At 45.7% G+C, this 6,982-nt stretch overlaps 1 pseudogene; it reads right to left on the bottom strand.

Annotated features, from left to right (window-relative positions):
• Positions 1-2,490: 2,490 nt before the first annotated feature.
• Positions 2,491-6,891, bottom strand: LOC140858070 (zinc finger CCCH domain-containing protein 53-like; annotated as a pseudogene).
• Positions 6,892-6,982: the final 91 nt, after the last annotated feature.

Here is a 6,982-nt window from a genome sequence, read left to right as displayed (position 1 = left end):
CGATATATTTAACCTATTTAATAATTAGATCAGATTTAAATTTTAGATATCTGATCCATTTAATCCGATTAATATTTAGATCAGATTGAGTCAGATAATCTATTTAATCTGTTTAACCTATTTCTGACACATTTAACCCGATCTGTTTAACCCATTGAAGACTCGTTTAATCTGTTTAAAATCTGTTTTATCTTTTTTGACCCATTTAATCCGATTTGTTTAACCTAATTTGATCTATTTAATAAATGGGTTGAATGGATCAGATCGAGTTACCTGTTTAATAAATAGATCGGGTTCAAATTTAAATTTTTGACCTGTTTAATAATAGATCAGATTTGAGTTGATAATTTTCTGATCCAACCAGCATTGATACGATCCGTGTATGACCCGATCTGATCCGATTGCCTCCCCTATTAGTATGCCCTCAAGGACGAGAAAGATTGGTAATTGGAGGGGGAGAGATTCCAAGCGTCCACCGCCCCGCCCCTTGCTTGCATGGGCGTAAGAGAACCGGAAGAGGAGATGGGGGAGATTCTGATGGTTCCGAATTAGGGGTGGCAAACAGTTCGCATCGATCATAAACGGGTTGGGTCATAACGGATCGGGTTAAAAAATGGTCAACCCAAATCCGACTTGTATATTAAACAGGTCAAAAATTCAAACTTGAATCTGATCTGTTTATTAAATAGATAATTCAATCCGTTTAATCTATTTATTAAATAGTTCAAATTAAATTAAACGGATTAAACAAGTTAAACGGATTAAACAGATCAAGTTAAATAGGTCAGAAACAGATTAAATAGATTTTAAACAGGATAAACAGATCTTAAATGAATTGAACAGATCGGATTAAATAGATAAAAAATAGGTTAAACAGGTTAAATGAATTATCTAACTCAATCCAATCTAAATATTAAATAAATTAAATAAATTAAATAAATCAAATATCTAAAATTTATATCTAATTTAATATTAAATTAATTAATTTATTTATAATTTAAATTTATTTAATTTAAATTTAAATTTATTTATGATGGATCCATATGAATTGAATCGTATTTTATCATCTTTTCGAATACATGCCTCGTATGTGCGAGAGAGAGAGAGAGAGAGAGAGCGAGAGAGAGAGAGAGAGAGCGCGCGCGCGGCCCCAACCCACAGCCTCCCAAAGGAGTATAGATGGTTCCCCAGCCCAGTCAGGTTACCAATTACTTCGTATACTTCGCCATCTTTTAGCGTTTCTTAAAAGGTACGTCCAGTTGCCAATTACTGGCAAGAACAATCTTAGATGTCTGCTTTAAAAAGACAAACAAAGTACCATTTACGTGAAAATAAAAAATTTACCGAAGACCAATCACTGTCGGGGATACAGGATCTCGTGAACATCTGGACCAATTAATGTCCTCTCTCACATAAACGCTGGCCTCAGAGCTTATCCATTCTCTACTGTCCATCGAGTCTATCTATCTAACCCATCAAGTAAAAGCCGCCATCACCATCAACATCACCGGATTGTTCTGATCTCATTCCCCAGCGAAAAAATTGACCGCAAAGTTTTTTGAAAAAAATAAACAAAAGAAGGAAAAGGCAAAGGGAACGGGAACGGGCACCGGCTCGCTCTACGACCCACACGAACTCCCAAAAGCTATTGGTGGTGGCCATGATGGGTTAAAGAGAAAGTAAAGAAAGGAAGCGGGAGAGAAGAGGTAAAAGAAATTGCCCGCTCGGCCAAAGATAGAGACGGAGGAATGGACCACAGGACAGCGTATGCACCCCCGTGATCTCCGAATAAATTACGGGAGCTGCGCAGAGACGAGACCGCAGCGTGACAGAGCGCGAGGCCGCAAAGAATGGATCTGCGACCGTGGGAAAAGTGGAACGCCTGACGTTAGAAGGGAGGGGAGTGGAATCCACCACCGCTTGACATCATCAGATCATAAATTTTTTTTTTCTTACCGCTTGCTTCAGCCATCATAGCCTCGGTAATTAGCAGTTAACGTGATCAAACCAACAACAAAAAATAATTTTCTATTCCAGTTGAGTTCAAATGATGACTTTGGCCAGATGAGACAGAGAGTTTTTTGTGTTTTAAATTATTATGTCTAATTAGTACTTAAACTATTACTTACTAACGACATGTAGTCTAAAATTGACAAGACTTGAGGAATTGTATGACCAACTCAAACGAACACTCATGCTTCTAGTCTCGCCCGTTCCACCATTAATTGAGAACTAAATTATAACGTCCCATATTAGCATGCCCAGTTTTCTGAGTAGTTACCGTTCGATAGCTTCAAAGGAAAAGAAAGCCACAAAAGCCTGGCATATTCCCAAGATAGCAATTATCTTTACCAATGCAAGGGGAATTCTCACATGGAAAATTTCCACTCTAGAGTGCAGGTCACTTCATTCTAACCTAGTCATTGGAGTCTCTTGCAGTATCTGTTCACGGTACATCCACCCAAGAGAAGAATGTGAGAGAGAGAGAGAAGAGCAAAGAAGATTCGTCACTCCATGATAATAATCTGAGGTACGGTCTGACATCTAAAGGACATGCACAGACTATTAAAGAGACGAGAAAAACTATAGGCATGAGTACTAAATAGGAGAGTAAAACTATAGATGTTACATCTACACAAGTGAAAAAAGAAGTTGAAATTATTGTTCTTCACTTTTTTTTCTTTTATCGCTGTTACCTACAGTAGATTTAAAAGAAGAAGAAAAAAAGATGAAAGTAGGAAAAGTAAAAAGCCAAATGGAAGGTGGAAGGAGAGAGGACGCAAGAGGATGATGACAGCCTTCATGGTGATAAATAAAATCTTTACTCCGTAATCCTTTGTCTTCTCCTCCGCTTGGTGTGGTCCTTTCCTCTGCTTTGCTTAGCTATCCTTTCGGAAATCAGTCCGGCTTCTGTTGTCCTGTCCTGTTCTCTTCTGTTTGGTGTCTGTACTCCATATTCAAATGTTAAGTATCTGATGGATGGTAGCTGAAGGGTAGTAAGCTAGCTAGCTTGCACTAGTACTAGTAATAGTAGTAGAAAGTAGTAGGCTTTTAGTAATGCTGTATTGGTGGTAGGCTGATAGCTGATTGCTGATGACGACCGAGCTGTAGTTTTCCTTGCCCATTCTTCCTCCTCATCACCCCTATCCCTGTTTCCTTTCTTGAAAGCAGCTGCACTACGCCATGGCATTGAGGGCTTGGGGAGACAGTGGAGGGCCACTCTATAACTTATAGTCTAGAAACAGCTGTTAAAAAATAAAAAACAAAAACTATGGAACCCTCAGAAAACTATCTATCCTGACTGCAACTTCTTTTTCCTATATCCATTCCACTATCACTCTTTCCTTCCTGCAGCATAACATACAAGCAATGAAAAACGGCTCAGCTATAAAATGCCATCAATTAAGTGTTGATTGGAATACAATGGTGGGAAAATGGACTGCTACTTACTTTGATTTGGGAGGCTGACCCCCACTTTACATTCCGATCGCTCCGTGACCGGACGAAAACCTAGTCAAATCGAGCATTTTAAGTACTTTTAGGAAATGAAGGACACATTGATGTAAGTTTGAGACAAATTTACTATAATAGAAGCAAGTTACCTGGGCATCTGGAAGAAGCAAGATTTGAAGGTGGTCATATCCAGTGTAGAAGTAGCCGGCAGCAGTGTGGAGGTGAAGAGATGGCTATTGCTGCTGCTGCTGCTGCCGCTGTTGCTGATGTTGCTGCCAATGGAGGAAGCCGTAGCAGCGGCCGGAGGCCGCCAGATTATCGGCTTCGCCAGCCGAGAACGAGTCGAGCGTAAACGAAGTCTTGGTGGGCGAAGCGAAGGGACTATCCGGCAGGTTATGCTCAGCACTGCCAAATTGTTGTTAAAGTTTAGATGATAGAACCCGTTACACAAAATAACAAAATATATTCTTAAAAAATTAAAAAAAAAAAGAGCTTCCCTAGCGTTAATAATCCTAGGAGAACCTTTCTTGCCCCTTTTTTTTTTTTTGGCCTTCTTTCTAGTGTCTTTTATTCTCTTTCCATCGCTGTCACTCCTATTTTTTCTCACCTTCTATTTCTTAAAGGCATTTAAGGGAGGGAATAATAATAAATAATAATAGTATTATAATAACGGGCAAATGGGAGAGGCTTTTCAATTATTATATTACCTTTCTTGGGAAATCGCTATCTTCATTGGGGTCGTCTCACTGGGAGATTCCTCCTTATCTGCAGCGTTGACTGGCGTCTGGCGAAGCAGTCCATGGGAAGAAGTGTTTCTCTTGAGGTCCGGTATCGTGCCAGGCGTCTCACCGAAGCTCTTGCCGTCTGTGAACAGAACATACCCTCGTTAACTCCACCGTTTCACCCAAACAACAATACGAGTATAGAACCACTTAATTGCACTCATAACTAATCCACCCATCAAATCCAACTAATTAGCTCACTTAACCTGAAGGACTTGTACCTTCCGATGGCGAGCCTTCCTGGCTTCCACCATTGCTTCTAGAATCCAGAGGAGGAATGGTGATGGTTGGAGGAGCGGCAATGGTGGAGCTGGTGGTGGAGGTGGGCATGGAGGAGGAGGAGAGGCTTCTGGCTTTGAGGTCCAGGAGATGGAGGCCCATGAATCGCCTATTCTGGAGCTCAATGGCCTGCTGCAGCTCCGCTGCTTGCTGCTGCTCTTCTAGCTTCCTCCTCAGTAACAACTCCTGGCTGCTGGTGCTGTTATACAGCATCCTTGCTGCTGCTCTCCAATCCACTCCAGTTCAGTAAAGTAAATATAAAAAGAAAGAAAAGAAAGAATGCTCGCTTTATATATTGAAATGGAGTAGAGAGGAACTAACCGAGTTGCTGAAGGTCATAGGGGTCTCTGGAGTCGAGGCCGGTAGGGGTGGTGCAGCCGGAGAAATCACCCCTCTCGGCCTGCTGCTGCTGCTGCTTCCTGCGGCCAGAAAGGAACAGAATTAGAGATGAAGCTAGGAAACAAACACGAATCAAAAGCTAGGAATTTTGTTCGAGTCGGGAGGGAAGTGGGGGGAGGAGTGGTGCCTGTACTTGTCGGGGACTTTTCCCTTCTCCTTGTAGGGCTTGACGAGGACCCGGGCGTCGCAAACGAAGTGAGGGTTCCCCTTGGCCAGGATCAGCTTCACCGTTTCCGGGTAGACGAAGGTCACGAACCCAAACATCCTCTTCTGCTGGTATGGGATCCTCACGTCCTGAACTGGCCCGTAAATGCTTCATTTTGGAACAGGAACAAAGCAGCGAAGATTAGCCCCCCCGGATGAACAAGCTTTTGTGTTTAATAGGCAGCAGCGAAATAATTCCAACCTGAAGTAGTTTGAGACATCCTCTTCGCGGAAGGTGCTGTCGGCCGGGAAGGTCAAATAAATCTGCCTCGATGCCGGATTCACCATGCCGGCAAAATCGCTCCTTTCCATTCTAGACCGGCCAACGAACTTGTGGGACTCGTCGCCTCCCAGCATCAGCGCTGCCGCCGCTGCCGCCCTGCCGGAATTCGAAAGCCAGCATGTTATTAAGATCAATTCATGGACTGGGATGCTAAAATTGGATCTTTGGCGTCAAGAGGGGAGAAAGAATAAAAGCAAATACCTTTGGCTCTCATTCTGCTGCTGCTGGAGCAAAAAGTTGAGGCATTTGCTCGATGAAGAGGGAGATGGCGGCACGGAGACGGTAGGGGAGTAGGGGAAGGCGGAGGCCATGAGCTGGGAAGCGCCGCCCAGCCTCTGGCTCTTGGACCTCAGCAGCAGCTCCTGGCACTGCTGCTCCACCACGGCATCCATCTTGCTCCCCGCGGCCACCGCCGCGGCGGTGTCGTCGGGAAGCCCGTGGAGGAAACGGCAGGCGCTGCCGTTTTTGCAGTAGCCCCTGGCGAAGTAGAGGCAGGGCTTCCAACCGAAGCAGGCGCCGGTGGGATCGGCGCCAAGGCAGAGGTCGGTGACGGAGCAGCTTCGGCGGTGGTGGCCGTTGGCCCCCCAGCCAACCCCGTAGGGGTAGAGCATCCCGTTCCCGTCGCCGCTCGGGCTCCGGCACTCGACGTCCTGGTAAAAAAGGTCGCTGGCCGCGGTGGACTTGGGGCCGATGGGAAGGGGGGAGGAGACCTGGGCGTCGTTGAGGAAAGAGAGCTGGTCCTGGAGCTGGAACTCGTCGATGAGGTCTCCCCCGCCGTAGAACGGCGAGGCAACGGCAGGATTGCTCGGGCTTACGAGCTCGTCGGCGTGGTTCTGGACGAGGACGTCGTCCACGGAGCCGTTGAGAGCGCTGCCGTTGCTGTTGGTGCGGGAGAAGACGGGGGGCGGAGGCCAGGAGGAGGGGAGGAGACGGAGAGCGGCGGCGGGGGAGCAAGGCCGAGTCGGGTGGAGGAGTTCTGGCGGGGGAGGAGGAATGGGGGCGGGGAGGCGGCGGGGGGTGGAGGGGGGGAGGAGGCCGAGATCCTTGCGGGCCTTGAGAACGACGGAGTGGACGAGGGCCTCGGGGCCGAAGGCGAGGCGGATCATCTCCTTCTCGCCGTGGTCCTGGATCAAAAGAAGCCCCATGATCTTGGCGGCGTTCTCGGGATCCAGGCTCTGGATCCTGGAGAACACGATCCTCGTCGCCTCGTAGGCGTCCATGGAATTTTAGAACAAAAGACTACTCTTCCTCTTCTTTTACTCCTTCCTATTTATCCTCCTCTCTTCTTCTTTTATCAACTCACTTCTGCACTGGCTAAAGAGAAAAGAAAGAGAGGAAACAAGAAATAAAAAAGCTAAAGAGGAAAGCATGATGGGTGTGTTAAAAGAGAGGAAGAAGACGAGGAAGAGTAGCTGACACTAACTCCCCTTCTACTGCGACCATTAAAAAGCAGTTGGGTGGAGAAAAGGGTGGGGAAAAAAAAAAAACAAAAAGCCGAATGCTAAAACCTTATTCCCCCTCTCCCCAAAATAAGTAGTACCACTGCTTGTGTTTGTGCTTGTGTTTGTTACCTTGAGCTTTG

This window comes from Elaeis guineensis, chromosome 5, assembly GCF_000442705.2.
Source record: "Elaeis guineensis isolate ETL-2024a chromosome 5, EG11, whole genome shotgun sequence".
Taxonomy (NCBI): Eukaryota; Viridiplantae; Streptophyta; class Magnoliopsida; order Arecales; family Arecaceae; genus Elaeis; species Elaeis guineensis.
This window is presented reverse-complemented; position numbering and strand designations above follow the sequence as displayed.